The sequence below is a fragment of the Podarcis erhardii genome (genome assembly GCF_964252035.2).
Source record: "Podarcis erhardii genome assembly, chromosome: Z".
Lineage (NCBI taxonomy): Eukaryota > Metazoa > Chordata > Lepidosauria > Squamata > Lacertidae > Podarcis > Podarcis erhardii.
Window position 1 is genome coordinate 4,897,886 of NC_138504.1, and position 26,238 is coordinate 4,924,123.

The 26,238-nt window shown below is 45.6% G+C and overlaps 1 long non-coding RNA gene across 2 annotated transcripts in view; it reads left to right on the forward strand.

Annotated features, from left to right (window-relative positions):
• The window catches only part of LOC309334159, a 32,807-nt gene extending 26,527 nt beyond the window's left edge, over positions 1-6,280 (forward strand). For both annotated transcript variants that reach the window (XR_014152922.1, XR_014152923.1), the window contains exons 2-3: positions 1,265-1,372; positions 6,162-6,280. This is a non-coding gene — a long non-coding RNA (uncharacterized lncRNA). The remainder of the gene's footprint in view (positions 1-1,264; positions 1,373-6,161) is intronic.
• The last annotated feature ends 19,958 nt before the right edge of the window (positions 6,281-26,238 follow it).

A 26,238-nucleotide genomic window follows, 5' to 3' on the forward strand; every position in this document is an offset into this window, starting at 1 on the left:
GCACAAGGCCCTTAGTTGCTGTCAGTTTTAATAGTGTTCTTGTTAGTGGGACCCAACCATCTAAAAGAGTATCATCCCCAGTACCAGCTGCCTCGAACCCTATGATTGGCAGGTCAGGCCTTGCTGGCAGTGCTGACTCATAACAGGACCTTTTCAGTGGTGGTTCCCCAGTTGTGGGATGCCCTCCCTAGTGAGGTGCGCCTGTCTCCATCATTTAGTAACTTTCAGGAGGAATTTGAAAACATTCCTGTTTACCTGAGCATTTGGTGGTGGTGGAATACTGTCCCTGGCAATCCCGAGATCAGATGATGCAAGGATGTTTTTAACTGAAACTGCTTTTCAATGGTGTGTTTTTAAAATTATTATTATTGTAATTGTTTTTAGGATGTTTTGGCCAGTTTTAGAATGTCTTTGCTTTTACATTCTGTATCTGTTTGCTACCCTGGGCTCATTCAGGAGGAAGGGCAGGATATAAATTTGATCCAATCAATGATATTATCACTATCATTTCCCATTCCAAAGCACTGCTGGGGAGAGTGAAAGAAAGACAACGGCATTCATAAACAAAGCCAAAGAACAAACTCAAAACCATAATGAATGGAGCTTCTGAGGGTAATCAATTTGCATAAATTTCCCTTGTCAGGAAAGCAGGCAGGCTGAAAAAGTTGTGATGGGCACAGTGACCTCATGCCACCTTGATTTACATTTTCCACTAGGGACCCACTCATTACATCCATGTCTCATAATAATCATAAGTCCATGATTGCTACACATCTGAAAATGGCTTGTGCAGGTCCCAGGGCAATTAGTCTCAATGGTGTTACCAGAATGGATTGTTTCACAATTATTGTGATGTGACAGGTGCAAAGGTGGTGGGGGGAGAGGGTGGGAGGCAAGGCTTTCCATCACGTCACACAGTGTCGGTTAATAATGGGAACATATAGCCATTAAGAAAAACATGGGCTCCTTTGCTTATTACTACCATGTTCTGCCTTGTTCACACTCCGCAATAATTCATGCCTTCAGTGAAGCATGGGTAGCTGAGCCTTCAAGTATGGATAAATTGCCAGAGTGGCAAAAACTTACAAATGAGCAAGGGATGCCTTGAATATATGTGTACATTTGAATGTGGGATTTGCTATTTCCTTGATTCAAATGCAGTTTTATCCTGAGCATCCAAAACAGAACTGCCCACATCATAACATCATTATACAAATCTAGGTTGAGACTGGAATACTGAGTATAATTCTGGCTCTCTCACCAGATATGGAAGAGCTCGATATGGTTCAGAAAAGAGGCTACAGAAGGGAATGGAACAATTCCCAATTGAAGAAAGGCCATAACATTTAGGGCTTTTTCGTTTAGAGAAAAGGTGAGTAAGTTGTGAGTTGCGTTGGACTGTCCCAGAACAATCCATGGCTATCAAGGGGTGGGGCATCAGGCAGGAAGGAGAGGCAGGCTGCATTGGGAAACCCCACAAAAAAGCAGAGACCTACCTGACTGGTGGCCGTGTCTTCCCAGGAGAAGGTAGGCCCAACATTGCAACTCTACTTCCTTCCTGCTTCCTTGCAGGATCAATGACTCCACACAGCAGCTGTTGAATGGAGACATTAATCCTGTGAGGTGTACGTTGGAATGTACCAGTAAGTGGCATTCCTACAGGATCTGACCCTGTATGATCCCAATGAACCCAGACCCTTTAAAAACTCTATTTTAACCATATGTTTTGAACCTCTTAAAAAAAAACCCTTAGCTACCCCCATTGTTTGGGGAAAGTATTCACAATTAGGTGGGTGGTCTCTGGGGCGGCAGAGGGTGAACTGGCCCCATTTGGGGGTCACAAATCAGAGGGTGGATCAGTGGGGTCTGTGCACAGCCTACAAATAACACCCTCCCAGAAACCAAAATCAGCACACACCACTAGACTATTTCCTAACATGTCAGGGTAAATATTATAGTTTTCTAGCTATTTATCTTCAGTGATATGTGAATTATCTCTCCTCCCACCCATGATAATTTGAATATATTTGCAAAAGCTTGAGGGAGTTAAAACTGTCCTACAGAAAGATTCCCCCCTAAGTCATAAAGAAATGTGTCCTACCCCTATCAACACCCCCCCCCCAAAAAAAACCCACCGCAATTCTTCAACTAGCCAAATATCTCAGGGAAATAAGGTAGTCAGACAGATAGACTTTTATGTGATATCAACATTTGCATATTTTCCCCTCACTGTCTCTCAAAGAGAAGCAATGATGTGGACAGAATGGTGATGCTTCATCTCTTTCTTTGGGGAATTTCTTATATCATACAGTACTAAAAGAATTTTTAATTGGACTCATTTTATTTTATTATTATTTTAAAACATAACCCGACAATGCGCATATGAACCCCCATGGTTCCTCAAGGCTTCAATAAGCTGCCAAATAATATTATGGGAGTTATAACTGGATTAATGAAAAGCATGTAACAAAATTATCATCATGAGGAGAAATTATCCTATTGGGGACTTCTGCTCAAATGGGGAAAACAAAATCTGTGATAAGATGTAAAGAAATCTCCCTCGCATAAATTGTCCTGACTTTGTTAGCTCAATAAATAAGCCAGCGATGCATTCCTTGCTGGGGTACCATTCAAAGTATATGTAAAGATTCAGGCACATTAGGCATAGAACAGCATTTCCCCAACCTGGTGCCCTCCTGATGTTTTGGTATATAACTCCCATCAACCTTGACTGGGAGCTGATGGGAGCTGTAGTTCAAAAGACCAGCAGGGCTTCTGGTAGGTTCCAAAACTGTGTGCTAGGAGACAGTGCCAAAGCACAATGAGAAATCCATAAATTTAACTGTATGGCTTTCTGGGCAAGGCAGGGGAGCTGTCCAGCAGGCTCTGTCAGGGGCTAGTACTGAGAAATAAGGGAGCTGTCCAGGAGGTTTGCTAGACTAGGAGCAGGTCTAGGAAGACTGTTGCACCAGCAGCTTCCAGGCAGCATTAGAGGTTTTAAGTCTAACTCCCCAAATATTGTTTGACTGAAACACCTGTGGTTCCTAGAAGCTGTCAGAATGTGACAGAGGCCACACCCCAGGAAACAACTTCAGCTGGCTGGCTAAACCAAATGGATGCCAAATGGATGCCTTACAACAACAGCTCCTGAGATTCTGGCCATTGGATATGCTGGCTGGGGCTTATGGGAGTTTGAGAGATAAAACCTGGAGGGCCATAGGTTTACCACCCTGACTACCTCAGCCTTCTTGGTGTTCCTCAGCTTACCACTGTTACAGAACAGTTTCTGTTGAAGATGTTTTTTGGCATGGATGGGTGGGATTATACTGGCCCCATGCTGAAGTTTTTACCATGTAGATTACCAGCCTCCCATCAATTAAAACAGCTGTTGACTGGAGTGGTTTGAGTGATGTCTCATGGATTGGAGAACCTGGCCAGGACCTTGAGATTCCTCTGTGTTAATTGCATCAGAGATTCCTAGGCTCCCACTGTCTTACTGAGAACTTCTCTTGTAGATTCATTTCCATGCATAGACACAACTGTCACATTTGCTCATTTTCAGAACACTGGAACCTCATGTGCACATTAAGTTTTAAATGTATTTGCAAAAGGTTTAGGCCTCCCTTTCCCTTTTTATAATTATATTGAGCTGGACCTCAGCTAACCCCACAGATCTTTCAGTCTACATCTGTTTTAATTTCTTGTTTGTCTATTGCAGTGTGAACTGGGTGTCATTTAATATCTCCCTTGCCACTCATCCTCATGTTGGAAGCAAGCAAAGTTCTCTGCCTCTCTGCCTAAACCTGTGCATCCATTGTCCTTTGTCAAAGGCTTATTTTCTCCTTAACTGACATCCTCCTATATTTGCCAGGTCTTCTTGTTTGCACTTAACCAAATTGCAACCATCCTTTTACCTACCTTAGCCTGCCTTGTCATTTTTAAGCACTTCTTTAGACTTCTTTCTGCCATTGCAACACTTTGTTGTACAAAAGTTTTGCACCTTTTTGCACCCCTGGTGTTGGGATGTGATTAGATGCTAGAATATATATTTATTAGATATTTTCCTTCCTCATGTCTGTAAGTTTAGCAGAGTGCCATCCCTTTGCAGCTTAAAATGGAAGCTTATATAGGCTAGTTTTAGCCTTTTAGTTTAAGTAATCCAGGATGCTTTAAGGCAGACTGGATTCTCCTGGTACTTCCCTCCTTTTCTCCTCCTTAAAACAATAACCACTCACAAACAATTTTGAGAAAAGGTAAAAATTATGTTCACTCACTTGGTATGTTTCTTGAAGAATAACAGATACCACAGCTTTGTTCAGGCAGGCTTAAAATAGTAATTCAGTTGCAAAGACATACTTAAGTTTAGCTTAAAAATGGAGCCTGAACTTGGAGCTCGGACATGCAGATGTTGTCATGTTGCAAGCATGGTGAAGAAGAACAGAAAGAGGGTTTGCCCAGGCAGGCAGGAGGGATATATAGCTAAGGCCTTTTCCTCTTAGGACACACGGGGAGTGTTCTCACAGAGTTCTCTCTAGCAAATTTACAGGAATACACTGTGAGGCTCAACAGTTACATGCACCTATCTGCCAAACCTTAATTGTTGGTTTGACTGCATTTAAATATCCCACAACTGGCAGCTGATTCATTAGGGAGAATGGTGCACTGCCCCACTAACCTCAGACTCTCCTCTCAGACCCTACCTCCCTGTTTCCTTACTTACAACCAGTGAGGGAGCAGCTGTGCCTACCATTCACTCTGGTTCCACCTACTATTGGTCTCCCCATCTTTTGCCCTACCAGTCCCAATGGGCACCAGCCACCACTACTCTGCCACATATAATGCCACACACACCCTGCCACTCTCCTCTGCACAGTTTTAAGAGGCTGAACACATAGTGAAACTTTTATTTGTAGGTGGGTGAGGAACAGGAGGAAGAAGCTGCTGGATGAGGGGTGGATGACCTGTGGCTTTCCAGATCTTGATGGCTTATGACTTCCATCACCCCTGGCTATTGGGCTATGCTGGGTGGGTCTTATGGGAGCTGCAGTCCAGCAACATCTGGAGGGCCAGAAGTTAGCTGCACCTACGTTAGATCAACTGCTTACTAGCAAGCAGCCCAGTAGGGTTAGTGAGATGCTACAAGCTCTCTCTTTCCTCCTGGTGGCTTCTAAACCTCAGAAGGTGTCATGGTAAGGATAGAGGAGAGGCTGGGAGAAGGCAGAGGCTGTCTCCCCAGGGAGGAGCAGGCAACTCTGAAGCTGGTAGCATAACATAACTGGTTGACGGTGGTAAGAATAAGTCTCCCCTCTCTGCCCCACCATGCTGAATCCAGCTACTTATGTCTGACAGTAAATGGCAGAAATACTTAGCAATGGTAGTTCTTAGGAGTCAGGACCCATTGACTCCCACATGCAGGGACTAGGAGTCCCCCTGAAACTTTGCTGTTCTGTTTCACACCAATGCTGCTTGTTTATCATTTCTTTTAAGTATTCTATAACATCCATTATATTCCTTACACTGCGTTTCAACTGTCAGCCCATAAAAAATCCAGCCTGATCTTGATGAATTAAGTCCTTTAATACTGATTTCAACTAGTTTGGCAACATAGATACAAAAAGCTTATAGTCTTAAATCTAAGTCCTTCATCCTGGACCTGACTATAGCTGAGCTATGTGCATCATGGAAACAAATACATACATTCCAGTCATTCTACCCCTCTTGCCTCAATTTTTTAAAATCCTTCCTTTGCGGTCAAATTTATCATTGTAAGCTCCATAGGGATCTGTGTTCTTGTGCAAAGTGCAGTATGTAGTAATGTGTAGTAATGGAGAAGGACCACAGCTCAGTGATAGAACATCTGCTCTGCATGGAGAAGGTCCCAGGTTCAATCTGCTGCATTTCCAGGTAGTCATGTGAGTAACACCTGCTAGGAACCCTGGAGAACCTCAATCAGTTGGTCTGAACAATACTGTGCTAGCTTGACCAAGGGTCTTGCTTGGTCTAGGGCAGCTTCCTCAGTTCCTGCTTGGTGATGGCACCATTATCCATACTTGTGTTGATCTTACTTGCTGAATACTATCACCAAATTAACATGTCTGCCTCTTGGTGATCTTAGTTCCTACCTTTGCTTAGTTTGTAGCTCAAGTTTATGTATTCTTCAGGTCATAAGGATGTAATTACCGTACGTCAAATTAGAAGTTCAAGTTCTTCAGCCAGAATGAGAGCCCAATGATTGCCAGAGGCAGTCCCTCCTAGATACACATTGACAAGAAGTGATTTTTTTAAATAAGAAAAGAAAAAAATGAGCTGGGTTGTGGTCTTTCCCACTATAAGTTTTAATTCCCCCAAATTCATCTTCAAGTTGGCCATTTTTCTGTCTGTAGACTGAGAGGTAGAGAGAGTGGGAGTGAATGAAAGTGATGACAATGAATAATTCATCGTGACAATGTCACCTCTGGTCTTGTCCACAGCTTCTCTGTAAATACAGTAGGATTTTCTCAAAACCCTATTAATTATTCAGAATTATTCGTGATCCATAACTCATTCTTGAGCATATGTTTTCTGGTTGTTTGATTCTAAAAGTGGAGTACCTTCCAAGGAAAGATCAGGAGTTTCACTTTATACCAGGGATTGAGAACATGCAGCCTTGCAGACATTGTTGGATCCCAATTCCCATCAGCCCCAGCAATCGGGGGGGGGGGGGAGCTGTTCTGGCTCTCACTGCCTGATGAAGAACTGGAACCTGAGTTTCTGCTTCTGTCAAATTATTTAATGCATACATCGGAGTGATACATAGGGAAGGCACAGCAGGTGAATGGCATGGCTAAGTGCAAGCTGAGATATTCTTCCAACCAGCTACATGTTCTGAAGATCAGGGTGAGCACAAAACTTTGTGTTGCAAACGAGAGGTGCTTCAGCTCTGGGAAAACAAATGGAAACTACTGCAACTAGGCTGGGGCTGTGGGGTTGGTCATTTCAGTGCTGGTGTCTCTGTGTCCTTGGCAACAGAGGTGCTTCCTTAGTATCCAACTTACTCTCTGGTGCTTCCCCTCTCCTTACTGACAGGAGGGACCAGTGATGTCCTTTTGGAGGTGCCTGATATCACAGGAACAGGACACCACTCTGTGACAACCTGCTTGAACCTTCTGCAGGATCCAGCTCCTGATTTACTTTGATCCTGGTCCCTTCTGCCAGCTCCAACATCTCTTGAAGCCCCAGTTTTGCCTGCCTCAGTCCACTTGGGCCATTCCCTGGGTTGTCTAAATCAAACTCCCTGATCTCTAGTCCAACAACAACTGGAGGGCCACAGATCCCCATCCTGGCTTACTGCATAAGAAAAGCTCCACCTCTTTCCAGCAAGGGTCAGCCAGAAAGCTACATCTGAATTCAAAGCCTGTTCCCCAGTATGAGCAATTTGTCTCTAGTGTGAATACACTACCTAAGCACACATTCCTTTCCCCTGGTTACTGGGAGGGGCCAGGGGCAGGTGTGAAATTGAAGTAGGCATAGGTCAGGGGTCAGCAACCTTTTTCAGCCGTGGGCTGGTCTACCGACACATTCTACACATGTAAAAACATGCTGATTCCCAGACCGTCGGTGGGCCGGATTGAGAATGTGATTGGGCCACATCTGGCCCACAGGCCTTATGTTGCCTACCCCTGGCATAGGTCATGGTCCAAGAAACAAAAGAAGCTTCTTCATTCTGGGAACTGCATTCCTGGAAGGGATATGAGTAGGGTATGTCTTTAGTTGATGCTCAGAAGGTGCAAAGAGGTAGCAGGAAGACATTTTGGATTCTCTCCTCTTTAGGATGTACCGGAAAGGTCTTCTGTTCAGGCTCCTTAGGCAATGAGGTAATGGGAAGAGCAGCTTTCCTTGGTTTAGGAGGACCAGGAGAGCACTGTGGAACAAAGATGCAAGTTTATGTGCACTGCTGAAGAGGGTCCTTTCTCATTCAATGGGGTGGCTCTACAATGCTCCAGGGAAGACCAGGCTCTTCTGGATCCTGGCCATAGAGCTCTGTTCAGGGATGCCTTGCTATACAACAGTGAGAAGGTGGTGAATCTGGAATGGCCTCTGGTGGCCAAATCTGATATCACCTCCTAGCTTGAAAAAGGTACAAGGGGGTGAACAGGGGGAAATGGCAGGTTGATCTACCACCCACTGTCCTCTGTGGGATGAATCCTTATGTGTTTTTGATATTGCTGATGTTTTTTAAAATGTAATTGAACATTGCTTGTGAGCCAGTTTGGTAGGAAATATGTGCAAAGGTGGGGTATAAATCATTGCAATAAACAAATTCCACATTAGGTTGTTGGTTCATCTAGCCTGCTGTTTCTTGCAGTGGCTGTCCATCAGAGGTCTTTTAAATCACCTGGTGTCAGATCCTTTTAAGCAGAAGACTGTAAGCAAAGCAGCCACTCCACCACCTAACAATGGCCTAATACCTATACCAAGTCAGATCTTTGGCCCATCTAGCTCAATGGTGTCTGCACTGTCTGGCAGCAGCTGTCCAAGCTTTTATGAAGGAGCCCTTGCCAGGCATTGAGTCTGGGACCTTTTTCATGCAAAGCAGATGCTCCACCACTGAGCCATGCCCCCTCTTCTCAAAGTACATGCTAAACTTCAGTCTCCTTTGCCCTGCAGTGAATCAATTCTGATGCCTGGATCTGATTCCATAAACCTAAGCAAAAGGTCACACTTTGAAAAAGAGACAGGAATGCCAACAAGAAAAAAACACCCCTCTCTCTATGTGTAATCCCATGGAACACAATCAGTTCTGATGCTAACTTAAAAGCAAACAGAGAAGAGATGTATCAATAAATAGATCTGAGCTACTGAGGGACGAGATCAGATGCCAAAGCCAAAAGATCTGAAAATGAGATTGTGTAAGAGTTATGATTCATGCACACTCAGTAAAAGAAGGCGAATGATAACAAATGCATTTACTAGTTCACATTCTGGTTACTGGATAAGACCTCCGTGTGTGGCCAGTCTTTTGGTGGTCAGGATTAAGGAATGGATGCAATATACAAAAGATTCAGGGCATTATATATAGCATAACTGCACTGTGTTGTAAGCTCTGAAGGAGTGCAAGTACAATATTGTTTTTCATTTTAAAAAAATGTGCTTGTTTTCTGCTAAGTATTTGTCATGTTTCTAATGCATGGATCCAGAAGTGATCAATAACCAACCAAATTTAATAAGAAGAACTGTGTTCTTGTGGGAAAGGAGGCTAGTTGCCATGCCAACCATTGATCATCCCTGACAAGCTGCCCTACGAATGTACATCATGAGTTGGGGTCCTGATGGTGAGGGCTATCCTCTAGCCTGTCTGCAGGAAACGGGTTCCTAATTTCAATCAAGCTTTTTCTCCCTGGGAGATTTATAAGGCATCCATACCCATATTTAAGACTGCGTCTGTACACAAATTTGACCAGGGATCCCAGTTACCTTGAGTTCTCCATCATGCTGCTTCCTGTGCATATTTGAAAGCAGCAATGCTTCTGAATGCCTGTTGCTGGAAACGGTGGGTGGAAGGACTGTGCCCTTGCGCACTGATCCTGCTAGAGAGGCCTTCCCATACACATCTGGTTGGCTTCTGTAGGGACACGATGCTGGACTATGGAGAACCATTCACCGGGTCAAGAGGACTCTTCTTATGTTCTTATGTAGTTCTTAAGAGCCTTCGTAAAAATAGACAGTGACCCTTGTCCCCCAACTTTTTTATTTTTTATTTTTTTGAAAAGAACATCATAGTCCTAGTTCCCAGAAACAACGGATGAAGTGGAAATCTTGTGTCTGGACTGTACCACTTCAGTGTGCGACAGGGAATCACATGACTGAATGCTTCTCCATAGAAAAGGAATTCCATTACACATTAAAAAAAATTATGTGCAAAGATGTTGATATAGAAATACATGTAGCCAGTCAATTAAAAAGCTCCCATCTTAACTAAAGGAAGAGAGAAAGTGTAAATTGTGTAATTCCCTAACCAGCTAGTCAGAGAGGTATATGATGTTAATGTCACAAAGGGTTGTCTTTAGACGGTTATCGCTGCCAACAGGTCCTCTCAAAAGTCCAGGAGGTGCAGGCCATTTCTAGATTTCAAGGTCCCAAGCCATTAGAAAAATTAAAAATGATGACACACTGAAAACAAATAAGGCACCAAACCGCATGTCTTATTTGCTTGAATTTGCAGCTGTAAATGAAAAACAGATTGTGAAACTTAGAGAATGTAAAAAAATGAACAAATGTTTAATTTGACACCCCCTTTGGGCTTGAGACACTAGAGCACATGACCCTCCTGCCCATGGGCGTAGCCAGGATTTTTGTTAGTGGGGGCAGGCCTTTTGTTGGGGGGGCCTAGAACCTCAGTTTCTTATCTATTTTTTATTGATTTGTATTGATTTAGGGGGGCAGCTGCCCCTCCCTGCCCGCCTGGCTTCACCCATGCTCCTGCCCATCTCCCATTTGCACTGATTGCCAACCTAAATAGTATTTATGAAACATATTTCTAAAGGTTACACATTAACATACACACAGTCTTTGGGCCATAGCTCACTGGTAGAGCATTTGCTTTGCATGCAGAAGGTCACAGTTTCAGTCCCCTGCATTTTCTGGTAGGACTGGGAGAGGGTGCTGTGTGAGAAACCACCGGGGAGCTGCTGCCAGTCAGTGTAGACGCTGAGCTTGTTAGACCAATTACCTGACTTTGTATAAGGCGGCTTCCTATGTTCCTGTACCAGCTCCTGAGGCAGACAGGGGAAAGCAATTCCGAATTGCAACAGTGGCTGGAACAGTGAGAGAGATTAAGTACTCTCAGGGTCTCCCATTGCAAAAAAGAAAAATGTCATGAAGGTAGGTGGGGATTTAATTCATAAGGAACCACAGTGGTTGTATCTCTGTACCAGAATGATCTGCCACAATCAGAAACGTAGATTTTCGACTACTCCCCGCCCAATCCATCAGCCTATCTCCAAGACACATTCAGTTTGAAACACATTTCGAGGTTTTGTGAGTTTTAAACCTTCCGGTTTCTTCCAGGCGCTGTCCTCGGTTCAGACAAAGCAGGTCAAATTCAAATACGGAGTGGAATTGAGGGGTATCTCGTCTCTCTCTCTCTCTCTGGGGCACACATCCAAAATGTCCGCTATTTTTAATTTAAGGAATTTTCACTAGAAAGGTTGTGGGGCAGGAAACCTCCTGCCCTACCCGCCACAGATTCGTTAAAGCCAGTTCTTCCACGTTAACTGAATTACATAAATACATACTTACTGGTTTGGATGCTACTGGAGGATAGAGAACAGTGGTCATGATTATTACACGGTGGAAGAGTCCCAGTAGAAGAGTTGACAGAAGACCCAGAGAAAATTCGCCTGTGTGTATTTTTGGTGGATGAGGGCGCGCAACTGCTAAAAAGCGCAAAGTTATGAACGTATGAATGGCTGATAAGGCTATCCGTAGCTATTAGCCGCGATGGCTTGGCTTTGTTATCTCGCCGCTGTCGGAGGCAGTAAGCTTTTGAATAACAGCCTCCGGGAATCACAAGTGGCAAGAGCTCTTGCTCCCAGGTCCTGCTCGTGGGCTTCCCATGGGGGCATTTGGCCGCAAAGTATTAGAACAGGATGCTAGAATGGATCGGACTTTGGTTTTACGCAGCTGCATGGCTCTTGCGTTCTTAACGACTGTTCATTTTTACTCAGCAGCAAGTCTCGCTGAGTTCTATGGGGGTAATTCCCATGTATCCGTAGCCTGGCAGCTGGGGTGTACGAGCAGGTGTGCAGGAGCGCACCGGCGAGGAGAGGCAAGTCCCTCGGAGACAGGTGGCTAAGAATGGGTGCGTTGGAGAACAGGAATGGGTATGTGCTGAATACATTGGGAGAGGCATGCCGCCATCTGGATGTCCATTTCAGCTAAAGTTAATGGGAGTGACATACTGAAGTGTGCTTGTAATGAAGGAACTGGCTCGGGCTGATTTATGCCCGAACGCGCCTGCGCCGAAAAGAATCCCCAGCAGGAAAGGCAGCTGTGTGGTGTTTAAGGCGCCACAGAAACGTCGGCCAAATTGCGTTTACCACAGGCAGAAACCTGAAGGGCGGAGTGCTTCCTATGCAGTCTAGGCTTTGCACTCCCCCTCCCCCTGGAAGATCTTCTCCTGGTCTTGGGAACGACGGAAGCTGCCATTTAGCTCAGAATTGTCTACTCTGACTAGCAGCGACTCTCCAGGGTTTCAGAATGGGGTCTCTTTCATACGTACATGGATGGAAAATGAACTTAGAACCTTCTGCATGCAAAGCGGGTGTTCTAGTACTGAGCTGTGGTCCTTCAGACAGCTGGAGAAGTTGGCTGTGAGTGGGGCGTGTGGGATCCCTGCTTCGTCCAGACAGGCCGTGACGCAGGAGTTAACCCGGGTCTGCTTCTCGCTACTGCTTTTGACGAACTTCCGCGAACTCCTTATGGAGCGGATTCACGCCAGGAACAGAGGAACCACCTTCAGCTCGAGGGGCTGCTGAGAAGACCACCCACATCTCCCTGGCAGTCTCAGAATAATATACTGGAGGCATCATGGGTGTGGCCAGGGAGTGCAGGGGGGGGGGGTCAGCTTCCCCACCTCCAAATCAAGTAAATAAATAAAATATATTTAATTAACTGACCAATTGCATCGCAGATAACTCGTTTCCTCCCCGTAACATAAATCCTCCCCTCTAAAATAAATCCTGGCCACGCCCATGGGGACATAGAGGGGGCATAATGCACTTCTGAGGAAATGGGATGACCTTTCTCTTATATGCTAGATTTCTCAGATAATGGTTGGTTTCTCATTACCGCTTCCACCCGAGGGCAGGTGGAAGTGTGTGCCTGTATGCGCGCGAGTTACGCTTGTGCGCGGTGGGCGCTGACACACAAACCCCAGCCTGCGGCGCCGCCTACGCGCGGCTCTGCCTGTCTTCCTCTCGCTCTGATAATTTCAACTTCAGTGTGGTAAGCAACAAGTAATTCATCGCTAAATCAAAACCCGGATCTACATCCGGATTAAGATCAAAGGCGCTCTTTCTTTCTTTTTGGCAGGGCAGAGAAGCTAACTCCCCTCACACAGTCTCTTAAACCTTTTAACCTTTCCCTCGGTCTAAACCACAGAGCCTAAGGTTTGCCAATCGGAAGGTGGGCAGTTCGAATCCTCGTGACGGGGTGAGCTCCCGTTGCTCGGTCCCTGCTCCTGCCAACCTAGCAGTTCGAAAGCATTGCAAGTAGATAAATAGGTACTACTCCCTCGGAAAGGTTAACCGCGTTTCCGTGCGCTGCTCTGGTTCGCCAGAAGCGGCTTAGTCTTGCTGGCCACATGACCTGGAAGCTGTCTGCGGACAAACGCTGGCTCCCTCGGCCAGTAAAGGGAGATGAGGGCGCAACTCCAGAGTAGTCGGTGACTGGACCTAAGGGTCGGGGTACCTTTACCTTTAAGAACAAGAAAAGTTGACAACCTCCCCCAAGGTGTGCGTATGTATCATGTACATGTCCTTCTTTCCTTCCTTCCGTCCATCCATCTATCACAACTGGAGGGGGGTGGATCTTATTTTTTAACTCTTCTTCATGGATGCTTTAGCTGAGATTCCTGCATTGCAGGGGGTTGGACTAGATGACCCTTGGGGTCCCTTCCAACTCTAAGATTCTATGATTCTTCGACCGAATAGCAATCTTTCTGTAATTACTCCTCGATTTCTGATTAGCCGGAAGTGAGTCTCACTCAGTTCCTGCAGATTTCCACCCTAGTAAGCATGCTTAAGACTGCAACTTTATTCATTGGTGGTCACTTACACTCTTCAATGTTTTATGGAAAGTCTTCGTTCTTATTTCTATGGAAACAAAAATGCCACGGGGAGGGAGATGGAACCCCCACACTGTTAAACCACTTTGAGATTGTTTTTTGGAAGGGTTTTTGTTTGTTTGTTTGTTTCCTTCAAAAGTGACAGACTCAGAAAACAGTAAAAAACAAATGAATGGCAATAAATGGCACGCTTCTAGGGGAAATGGTTGGGAAGGATCGCAGGAGATCCATTTCCATCCCGTTTTAAATGTGTGCGTTTGGTTGGATGGGGAGAAATATTTTGAAACCGGTAAATCAACCAGGAAATCCTCAAAACACACTAAGATTGGAAATAGGCAAGGAAGGAAACGCACGCGCTTCTGAAGACTATTAAGAGAGTTTTGAGAGTGTTTTCTTAAAAACAAAAAATGGTTAAGTTGAGTAGTATTGATTGACTGGGGCGGGTGGAGAAGAACTGCAGGTTTTTTTATAAAGTGCCGGAAACTGACATTTGAAGTCACAAACACACGCGCGAGGAAGAGGACAGCCTCCTTTGTATTGTAGTCTACAGTCTCTTTCCCATATCTTCCTGTCAAGAGGAAGAGACGCAGCTGAAGTCGCAGCCGCGCAGTCTAAGAAAGTGGGGCGTGGTAAACACTGTCTTGGAGATTTTCGTTGCTGTTCTTCCTAATAACCCACTTGAGGAGTGGTGAGTCGTGGCCTTTGCTAGAAACAAGCAGGAAGACATTTTAGGCGAGAGAGAGGGTGGCAGCGAATGGGGCTTCTTCATACAAAACGTGGATGTTGTTGTTTAGTCGTTTAGTCGTGTCCGGCTCTTCCTGACCCCCTGGACCAGAGCACGCCAGGCACTCCTGTCTTCCACTGCCTCCCGCAGTTTGGTCAAACTCATGCTGGTAGCTTCGAGAACACTGTCCAAGCATCTCGTCCTCTGTCATCCCCTTCTCCTTGTGCCCTCCATCTTTCCCAACATCAGGGTCTTTTCCAGGGAGTCTTCTCTTCTCATGAGGTGGCCAAAGTATTGGAGCCTCAGCTTCAGGATCTGTCCTTCCAGTGAGCACTCAGGGCTGATTTCCTTAAGAATGGATAGGATTGATCTTCTTGCATCCTAACAGTCCATGGGACCCTCAAGAGAAGAAGAAGAAGCTTAGATAAGGAAACAGAGATCTCTTGCTAGTGCGAGTTTTGGTGCAACCGTTTGGAAGAAGGGAGGAGGAGGGAGGAGCTTTTAAAAATAGTGTTGGGATTGGAACAAGTTCTTCCGTTGGGGTTAATTCCAACCTTCCAGGTCAGAAAGGTAAAGCTCTCCGACCCCCCCCCCCCGCGCCGCCACCCCTTTCTCTCACGCACACGCCCAACACATTTGCTAGGTAGAATGCCTATCCATTGGTGTGTAAATGAAAAAGAACCAGCTATAACATTTCCTTTTATATGGTGGTTTTGCTGGCTGATTATAGTTTCCACAAGGTACAACTTGCGTTTATTCAGCCAAATTCCTGTACTTTTGACATTTCTTTTTAAAATTTCCTTCTTCCCCCACCCCTTCTGCTTTGCCTAACATCTTTTCTGAGGAAGAGTTCTGGAGAACTCTATAAAGTTTGCCACTATATTGTGGCGTTTTCGTTGGTCCTAATAAAGGCATTGCTCAGCTGTGAATTATTTTTTTTTGGGGAGGGGGGGAGACCCTTCTTGGAACAACGCTGCTACCTTTGCTTTTTATATCTCATATATCAGTCTACTCGACTGATTTCAACGATACTTTCTCCCAGAAAAGTGAGTATAATATTGCGGTTTGAGGTTAAGAATAACATCTGGGCGATGTGTTTACTCACAATTGAAATCCCACTGAGTCCAATGGCATTTGCTCCCAAGTAAATGTGGAAAGGACTTCAGCTTTACTCCAGGGAAACGAAAACTGATGGGTTTTGCTACTTGAGTATGTTTCGAGGGCAATTCTGGCACCAAACCTCATTAAAAACAACTAGACTTACTTCTGAATATTCATATATTTGGGTTATAGTTTTGTTGTTGATCTTGACAAAAATGGATAAATAGGTATGTATGTGAATTTATGTATCTATGTAATAAACACCTTTAAAAAGAGCGAGAGACTCATAATAGATACGTGTAGGACTGCAGAGATGTCGTGTATGTGTAGCGGTGTGTGAGCACGTAACTAAGATTCACTCCCACGCACACACCACGCACAACCAAGCACTCACCCAGAAACAGATCGATTTTTCTGCTGGCCGCTAGTTAACCTGTGTGGATTCTGCGGTGGATCCTCCACTTTTCCGATCGGGCAGAAACTCCCTGGCATCCAGGAGTAGGGCAAAGGCGAAAGGCTTCTGGCCCCTGGGGCATAGCAGCATGCACTTGTCTTGACAAGGTCTCTCCCCACCCGAGCAACGCTTCGAGCCACCCTGGCACTCTGCTCTCCCGCGTCGCGTTCCGTGGTGACGTTGTGGCCTGTTTCCTGGCCTCTTCCCCCGAAGAGCACCCTTGCTGGGCAGTCCAAATGAGACTGAGGGTGACTCGATCTTCTTGTGGGTGGTGCCAGGACCTGAGCGAAGTGGTGCCGGCGGCGATGCTGGCGCCCTTCTAAGAGGTGCCAAAGCATTCTGGAAGGGCGATGGTTCACTTCACCGAGACAGCCCTTTCTCCAGCTCCTGGTTCCAGCTGGCTCAGATGACCACTGCGCATCTCCCCCCCCCCCGCCCCGCAAGGCACTTCAAGGCACTAAATCCAGGCCATGGCGAGGTCAGGATAGAGGACCATATCTCATCACTGAATCGAGACGTTTTAATTTTATTTTATTTGCTAAGAATGGGGGCGGGGAAAGGGGGGTGCCCCTGGGATTATTGTTTATTTTTTCCTGGATGAGTTCTTGTCTGATTGGATCAGTCCTAACAAGTAAGATCGGGGAAGGGGAGGGAAGGATCAAAGGGTGGGCGAGGGAAATGCGGACACCTCCTTGCAGTTCCGAAGGGTCTGCGAGCTACAGTGTGGGAGAACTCCGACTTTTAAAAACAGCTGCCCCTTTCCCTCCCGCCTCCCGCCCCGCAACCCGTTGCAATCACCACACCATGAAAAAGCTGGCAGTTTCCCCATTCTGACTTGGAGGACTGGCAACCCCAGACCTGCAGGGGGTCCCCCCTACAAGACAGTGCGCGGGGTGGGGGTGGGGGGAAGCAACATGCTGGAAAGGGGGAGGGCGGAGAGCAAGCTGGCTTCTTACAAAAGAGAGTGAGAAATTGCGCCTGCACATTTAGGCTCATATCATAGGTTGTTAATGCTAGAGACTTACTTTTAAAAAGAAGGAAAGGAAATAAATAAATCCGGGAATTGTGGTTCACGGGGCAGGGGGCAACTCATCTTTGCACCAGCCCTGGCCCCGCTCAAGGACGCCAGTTGTAGGGCTACCATGGACACACAATCCTGTATAATTAATTATTATTTAGCCCCAGTTTCATTCATTCATTCATTCATTCATTCATTCATTCAGTAAGAGCAGGGGTCCACAATCAATGCGGCCCTCCAGAGCAACCACAAAACCGACCAGTCTGAACAGTCACGAGTTTGTGCGCGTGTTTATCTGGACGAAGAGAAAGAGGAGCGCATTTTGGGAGAGGGTCCCCTGTATTTTAGCCATGCCTTCCCCATCAGAGCCCCCCTCCCCTTAAAGGGGTAGCAGAGAGAACGGGGAAAGAAGGGGGGATTTCAGGCTGGAGTGGGGGGGGGGAGAGAAGAGAAATACAGCCCCTCTCTCTCCCTCTAAACACGCTGAGGCGTGTTCCATAAAAGCACAGCAGGAAGGGTGGCTCGGAGGAGAGGAGGACGCGGATTGGCTGCGGAAGCCGTTGATGGACAGCAGCTTACTTTGGCAAAGAGGAGATACGCCAGCTATCCCAGCGGGGCATCTTTCGGAAAATCTACCGGCGTTGCCTTTGAAAAGCGCCGCGCTTTCTAGGAAAAGGAGCTTGGGGGTGGGGTGGGGAGGGCGAGTGTGAGTTTCTTTCCCCGCGACGGCTTTCTAGTGCGTTGACATTTCTTTAAAACATAAGGAAGATCAAAAAAAGAACTCCGATGTGGCCCAAACACAATGTTTTAATTAGTTTATTCTGAGCCGTCGCCTTTTATCCAGTGTCTGCTGAGCCCATCTACCGCTTACGTCTCCTCCTCTCCCCGTCTCTCTCTTCGACACCCTTCCAGCGCCAAAACCTTTTAATTAAAACAACTGTGTTTACCTAGGCTGAGAGACAACGCCTTTAACTTTAGTGTGTGTGAGAGAGAGGCGGGGAGGCGGGGGGGGGAGAGAAATAAATAAGAGTGGCGAGCGAGGGTGTGTGAGATGCGGATTCTGGAGAGCTGCAATAGAAAGAGACGTGAAGGAGCAAATGAAAAAGTGCAAGGAGACCGTGCGCGTGCATGCGCGCGCGCGCGCGCTGTGGGATACATCTATATCCAACTACTGTATCTATTCCTGCCTCAGTGCAAAGCAACTCCCGCCGCCGCCGCCGCTCCAACCCTCTCCTTTTCGTCCTTCTATCGTGTGTGTGTGTGTGTGTGTGCGCGCGCGCTTACTATTTATAACACAGCATCTAGGCCGACGGGGAAAGGTTTTTTGAAATCAAATCCCCCCCCACACACACACACTTCGCAAAAACCCTTTCAAGACCACCCCGGGCTTTTATTTTTTATTTATTTCACAAAATTTATTTCCCTATATAATTATTAAAGGGCAAATGGCCAATGTATGAGGATGGAAGCGATACCTGGAAGTTTGCTACCCAGGATCCTGACCCAACTCAGCCCCCAGCGCGCGATTATGTGATGTAATATTATACTAATGTGGAACTAAACCTGCATTTTTTTATTTTTAATCGACAGCTGTTTTGAACTATGCTGATCTTTGCGATGTATCTCACCGAATTATAAATAGCCTGCTATGTTGGAATGTTATTTTGTGTGGTTGTTTTGGGGTGTGCGTGCGTGCGAGTGAGTGAGTGAGTGAGAGAAGTCCCTGTTTCTTTTCATTTTTGTAACTCATCACCGTCTCCCCCCCCCCACCCCCGTTATTTTAAAGTATCAGGTGGAGGAAAGTTTCAAGCACTTTCCCCACAGTATATATTAATTCAAATCTCACTGGGAAGAAGAGGGGCAAATAAAGGTTGAGACCCAGAAACTAACCCTCATGGCAGCGAAGCAAAATACACCGTGCTTCGAGGAGACCAACAAGTTAAACACACACACACACACACACACACACACACACCAGAAAACGCTGGAAGGCAGCTTTCGGATTACACAGGAGTCCTTTCCAGGGAGAGGTGGTTTCAGAAGATTTATTTCATTCATATATGTAATATGTAAATTGTGGTGCATCTCATACACACACACACACACACACACACACACACATGTATGTATATGAGAAGCACCACGATTTACATTTACTACACAGCACGGTTGTCCCTGCCTATACACACCTGCTCCGTTGACTGAAGTGTCAATGCGATTCTGAAAGCACCAAAGTACCCACAAAGTATCCTTCTGTTTGCCTATCCTATCTCTTAGGATGGTAGAGTTGGAAGGGACCCCGAGGATCATCTAGTCTCCAACCCTGCAGTGCAGGAATATGCACCTGTCCCTTACGGCGATCGAACCTGCAACCTTGGCGTTATCTAACCAACACTCTAACCAACTATGATTACCTGCCTATCTGCCAATCAAATTTTGCGCTGTGTACCTCACTTTGTAGAAGAGGAAGGTTCTCTGTGTTGCAAAGATGGATCTGGCTAGCTAGAACCAGAAAACCCGAAGTTCCTCCTGCTCATTTTAATGGCACCTTCAAATTTACCATCTGGGGCTGACCTGGTCCCTCTGTGGCCTCAGGTTAGGGCGGGCCTTTCCTGCATTCGTTGGCCTCACAGACTCCAGTCGAAATCCGTATGACCCCCTTTGGTCCAGCTCTCAAACCTCGACGGTTCTGGGTTTGGAGAAGTCCTACTATTTTTACTGCAGAGAGAAACCGCTCCCCAAATCGCAATAGGTTGTGGGGCAGACGAAGGTGCCCTGGGAGATCTGGAAGGGAAAGCCCATCGCTTCTCCAGTCCGGAGGAAGTGTGGCTCCAATATAACGGGAGAGGAGTAAGGGAGGAAAAGAAAGAGGAAGGAAGAGAAGGGGAGACAGGGGAAGAAAGGAGGAAGGAAGAGAGAGAGAAAGATTCTGAAGGAAGGAAAGAAGGAAGGAAGGAAGGAAGGAAGGAAGGAAGGAAGGAAGGAAGGAAGGAAAAGAACGAATGTGGAGGGAGATAAGGAGGATGGAGAAAGAGAAATAAATAAGTTAGAGAAATATAAGGAAGCAGAGAACCCGAGCAGCCCCCGACACCCAAACTAAGAGTGAAATATCTGCTACTGATTAAGGAGAATGAAATAAGTAGTCCGATTTTTCAAACGGATTTGGCACACAAACGTTTTAAAAACGCTGTTGAACAGCACTAGAAAGCATTCTTGTTAATATTCGATTTTAGATGCGAGGGATCGTCCGTCTGTCCAGCCATCTGCTTGTCTCAGGGACGTGCGAATGAAATGCAAAACGCCACAGTTAGTCTCCGGGCACACGAAACCTTAGGTTCGTCTTAGTCACTTTAACAGAGAGGGGAACTGACTGGGATTCGCCAGCACAACTGTTGAGGAAAGGGTCCTTTTGGGGGGTGGCGGTGGAGCTGGAAGGCAACGGAAACATCAAGCAACCTGTGACTTAGAATGGGCGCTAATTTCAGCTGCTTCCCAAATAAACTTTGCTTTTGCTGAAGGCCAAACTGGATCTTTCTGGATCTTTCTTTCCCTCGCTTTCCACCCCCCCCATCATTAATTGCATCTAGGTGTGCAGGGGTCTGTTTAGAATTCCAACCTACCATCAATGCAGGAGGTGTGTCCCCCCACTCCTTTGAGGGGGGGGGACTGGAAAGTTGATTTCCTTTGTAACCATGTAATGACAATAATAACAACCAGAAGACTTAAAGAATTATTTAGCTGGTTTTGGTATAGGAAAGAAAGGAAAAGAAAAACGTGTGCCCAGGCCTGATTTTTGATCTTGGGAGATATATTGCACACATTTTCAATTTTCCTCTGCTCGAAATATCCGCCACCCCCGCAAAAAAAATTACAATATGTGCTCTTCAACTAAGTTCTATGCAGAGTACACCTACTGAAATTAATAGGCTTAAATTAGTAACGTCCATTAATTTCAGTAGGTCTGCTCAGAGTACAGCTGCAATTACATTCAACCTTCATTCTTCAAATGTGAAAGAAAACAAAATGTTGGTTCCATTGGAGTTTTGGTCTCCTTTTATTTTCATCATTCCATTTAAAAAGATCTGGATTGTTAGGATGATTCCTCACCCCGCCCCAAGATCCCTAAAAGTATATATTGCTTCACCTTCCAAAAAAAACCAAAACCCCCAATGACGTAGCTGAATCTCAGGGCTTTTTGGAACTAATTAAATATATATTCCGACAGATCCTTTCGACTGTGGGAAGGGGAGGCGGGGGGAGAGATAAAGAAAATTAACGTCTCCTTTTAAGTGAGCGACGGCTTTTGATTGGGATGAGCCAAAACTGCATAAATTATAAAGGAAGTAAAGATGAAGCATTGTGTGAATTCTCTTTAATTCTTGAAATCTTCAACATGTTGTTTCAAATGTTTCCTCTCTGACATCCAGAACCTTGCTGAATTCCTTGAGGGGGGCGGTGTTGCTAAATTATTTTGCAGGTACTTCACAAGGGAAACTGATCGAAAAGCAGGAAGGCTCTGTGTGTTTGTGTGTTCGTGTGTGGAGATAGAGACGTGCACACCTCCTTAAAGCTTTCTTAGCCTAGTTCTTGGAGGTAAAAACGCTCGAGCAGACACGAGTGGAGTGATATTGTGTCATGTTCATGTCGGTGTTACAACAAATAATGCATCAGACGAAAATCAGCACACACAGACGCAAACCAGTTTTATAGTTGAGATTGCCAAGGCGGGAAGCGAGACGGGGAGAACTCAAGACTACAGTCCAATGCACGACTCAGTTAAGCCTAAATCCTTGCTTCAAAGGCTTCTAGAGGATGGAAAGAGCCTGGAAATGTACATTCATTCCAAACCAACAAGGTTATCGGCCAGTTCACACGAGCGCGTGTTCCTTCCTTCAGCGTGAAGGGTGGAGGCGTAGGAAGGAGTCGTCACAGATTCGCCACCCTGAAGAAGCAGGTATTTCCGAGTCACCCAATGTCAGCTGAAATGCAATACTTCCATGCCCATCATTCAGGGAGACAGAGTAAGGAGAGACCGTGCAATGAGAAATCAAGTGATTTATCTGCATGTGTGAATCATCCCCAATTGCTAAATCGAGTTGTTGCTGCTGCTGCTACTGGATTTTTAACTCGCCTTTCCGCTCAAGGTGCAATATAAGCGGGGTATGCGCACAATAGCCATCTCTGCGGCCAGCTGCCTTTGGTCCTAGAAGCAGCGACGTAGCCATGAACTCCTGAACATACTGTGGTTGAACTGGTCTGTGGCTTCCCGATGCCCAGCCGGGGAGGGTGACAGAGGCGAAAGAGATACTGTAACCCTATCCTCGCCTCAAGGAACCATTAGGTTTTCTGAGTGAGAAGCGGGTTTTCACTTTTCATGTACAGAAAGCTGCCCTCTAACCGAGTCACACCATTGGTCCATCCAGCTCCGTACTGCCTACACTGACTGGCAACGGCTGTCTAGGATTTCAGGCAGGAAATCGTTTCCAGCCGAACTTGGAGATGCCAGGGATTGAACAGAGACCTTTTGCTTGCAAAAGACTTGCTCTACAGCTGTGGCATGAAGACTAGCAGGATTCCAGTCCTCATGGTTTGGAGTTAAGGGCTGATTTAAAAGAGGGGTGTAGGACTTGTGGCGAGCCAGACCATTGGTCCGCCTTGCTCGGTATTGTCAATACACCGACAATACTGTGGTTTCAGAAAGGAGTCTTTTCCATCAGTACCTGGGATTATCATAGAAACACAGAATCTTAGAGTTGGAAGGGACCCCAGCGTCATCTAGTCTAACCCCCTGCAATGCAGGGATCTCGGCCAAAGACTGAATTCGCTACGTTCTGCACGCAAAGCAGATGCTCCATCCACTGTGCAACGCTCCTTCTCCCAAAGGGACCGTGATCTCTTTTCTCAGTGCCAGATGCGCAGAGAGCTTGTCTCTCTTACTCCTGAGAAATCTCAACCACCGCCCCTCCTTCTCACAGACCCCGGAAGGGGCAATCGAATGGCGCCCCCCCTAACCTTTGTGGTGAGCCCCGTTTAAATCACTGGGATTCATACTTCTGAGTTAGCATACATAGGGGTGCACTGTTAAAAATAAGACGACAGAGCATGCAGCTTCAAGAAGTAACTTCTCATCCCCCGGGAAGTAATATTAGCTCTAAGGGAATAATGTTCCTCACTCAGGATGAAACGGTGAAATCTGCTATGATTAAATGGGCACAAGATGTTGGACATAACATTATGATGGCTGACTGGGAACAGTTATGGACCACAGGTATGAAATTCACGGCATGTAATGCCCTAAGAGAGAATTTAATGAAAATTATATACAGGTGGTACATGACACCAGTCAAGCTTGCAAAAATATATCATTTGCCCGAAAATAAATGTTGGAAATGTAATGAGATTGAAGGTACATTCTTTCACCTTTGGTGGACGTGCCCAAGGATTAAGACATTCTGGGAGATGATTTATAATGAAATGAAAAAGGTATTTAAATATACCTTTCTGAAGAAACCAGAGGCCTTTCTCCTGGGCATGGTCGGCCAATTGGTGCCAAAGAAGGACAGAACTTTATTTATGTATGCCACAACAGCAGCAAGAATACTCATCGCGAAGTATTGGAAGACACAAGATTTACCCACCCTGGAAGAATGGCAGATGAAGGTGATGGACTATATGGAATTAGCGGAAATGACTGGCAGAATCCGAGACCAGGGAGAAGAGTCGGTGGAAGAAGATTGGAAAAAGTTTAAAGATTATTTACAGAAATATTGTAAAATTAATGAATGCTAGAAAAATGATGGAATGAAGTTATATGGCTTTAGCAGAAATGTTATAAGGAATTAGGTACAGACAGATTGTAAATGTATTAAAGGGAAAAACAAGGTTAGAATATGTTAAGATAAATCACAGGACAGAAAACAGAGGAAGATGGAAAGGAATTGCTGAAACAGTTAATTGAAGTGGAATACAAAAAGGGAGGTGTGAGGAGGTCGCTGAAACAAGTGAAGGAAAGTTATGATATCGAAATTAATGGATGTGTTTTTAATTGTTTTTGTTTTGTTTGGTTGATTCAATGCTTTAGGGTTTGGGTTGTGTGGTGTTTTTGTTTTTGTATTGTATTGTCTTGTTTAATTTTTTTCCTTCTCTTTTGTAATCTTTAAACTGCAAATAAATATTTTTTTAAAAAAAAAAAAAAACTAAGGGAATAATGTTCCTAACCCGCTACCCTTAATTTTCACCCCACCATCTATTGCTCTAAGGACATAGTTAAGAAATGTTAATTAAAGGGATAAAAATTCAAAATGACTTTACGTTTCATTATGTCTTAAGAGTACAGTAAGCTACTAGTCCTCATAACTGTTACAGAATTTTAGTTTGTTTGTATCAAGTTACAAGAAAGGAGATCCCAACTAAACATCCGGAAAAGCTTTCTGACAGCAAGCTCTGTTCCACGGTGTAACAGATTCCCACGAGAAGTGGTGGACTCTCCTTCCTTGGAGGTTTTTGAGCAGTTGTTGGGTGGCCCTCTGTCATGGATGGTTTGGCTGAGATTCCTGCATTGCAGGGGGTTGGACTAGATGACCCTTGGGTCCTTTCCAACTCTTCAGATTCTATGATTCTATTGTTTTTGCACGTGCCTGTTCCAAGCGGCGGGGTGTTTGTGTGTGTGTCTGTTACATCAACTGCTAATACTTTTGCTGATCTTTCTCTTTTCCATGTTTCTCTTTTCTGAGTATCCCACTGCAGAAGTTTAGAACAATCGATTTACTGGCAAGGGAGGGTGGTCTGCTTCTCAGTTCCGGGGATGGGGTAAACTGGATGCTCATTCGATCCTGCGGGATCTTTCTGTAGCAGATTCCAAGCGGGTTGAGAGAGGCGATTAATTTGACACTTCCCATCTTAGATTAACGAGGAAGGTAACGCCCAAGGGCGCTTTCTATTGTCTTTTAGAGAGTGTCCCTCCACCCCAAGTGTGAAACGCAACTGCCCTGCTTTCACCTGTTATCTAGTTATACTTTCCAGGGTACCACGAACTGGCAAAAGCGTGTAAATCACGGTTTTCTCTCCAGTCAATGTAATTTGCCCAGGACCACATAAAGAGTCGGTGGCAGAGGTGTGAGCTGCTGTCCTGTCTAAATACAAGCGTCAGAGAGAGGCATTTCCATGGCTGGAAAGCGGGGAGTCTTTCTCAGTGTTTGAGGGGGAGATGCAGTTGGGAGGGAGGAGCGAGAGGGTGAAAGAAAGACCAGGGTTTGAATCCCCACCCAGCCCTTGAAGCTCACAGGCTGACCTTGACAGGTCACTCCCTCTCCGCCTATCCTACCTCACAGGGTGGTTGTGGGAACAACACGGGTACGGGGAAACCATGCGCATTGCACCGAGTTTATTGAGGAGAATGGTGGCATATAACATGCAATAAACAAAATTAAATTAGGTATGGGAGACCAAAAAAAGTGTGTCAGTGCGTGACTCACTCCACTCAATCTCAACAAAGGTTTTAAATGACGGGGGGAATGTGCGTGAAAGTTGCATCTCCTAAGGAATTCGTACAAACGCTCAGGACATTCATAGATGGCCTCCAGGAAGTCATGTCTCCTCCCTCCCGCGAGATATTGAGCCTTTATCAGTTGGCTTCGGTCTTTGTGCTTCCTTGATTTATATGCCGCTCACAATTTTAAAGGCGGCTTACAATTTAAAATGTTAACATAGGCAAAATACGGCTGTGGGAAATCGGAAAGGGAGCCGGGCGAGCTTCTAGTGGCAAGGCTTGTATAAGAGAGAGGCAGGGAAGCGGGGAGGAGGGAGAGCTGCACCTGTTGAATTTCTGACAGCCAGACCGCGGGTAAAAGCACAGAGTCTTTGCCTTCCAGAGGTGAGAGGCAGAGAAGAAAGAAAGAAAGAAAGAAAGAGGAGGGAGAAAAAAGAAAGGAAGAGGAAAAGGAAGGGAGAATAATAAAATGGAAAGAGGAAGAGAAGGAAGAAAAGGGGGAAGGGAAAAGTGGAATTAGAGAGAGAGAGAAAGAAAGAAAGAAAGAAAGAAAGTAAGTAAGTGGTAGGAATAGAAGATGAAGAACGGGAAGAGAAAGAAAGAGGGGAAATAAAACAAAAATCTAACA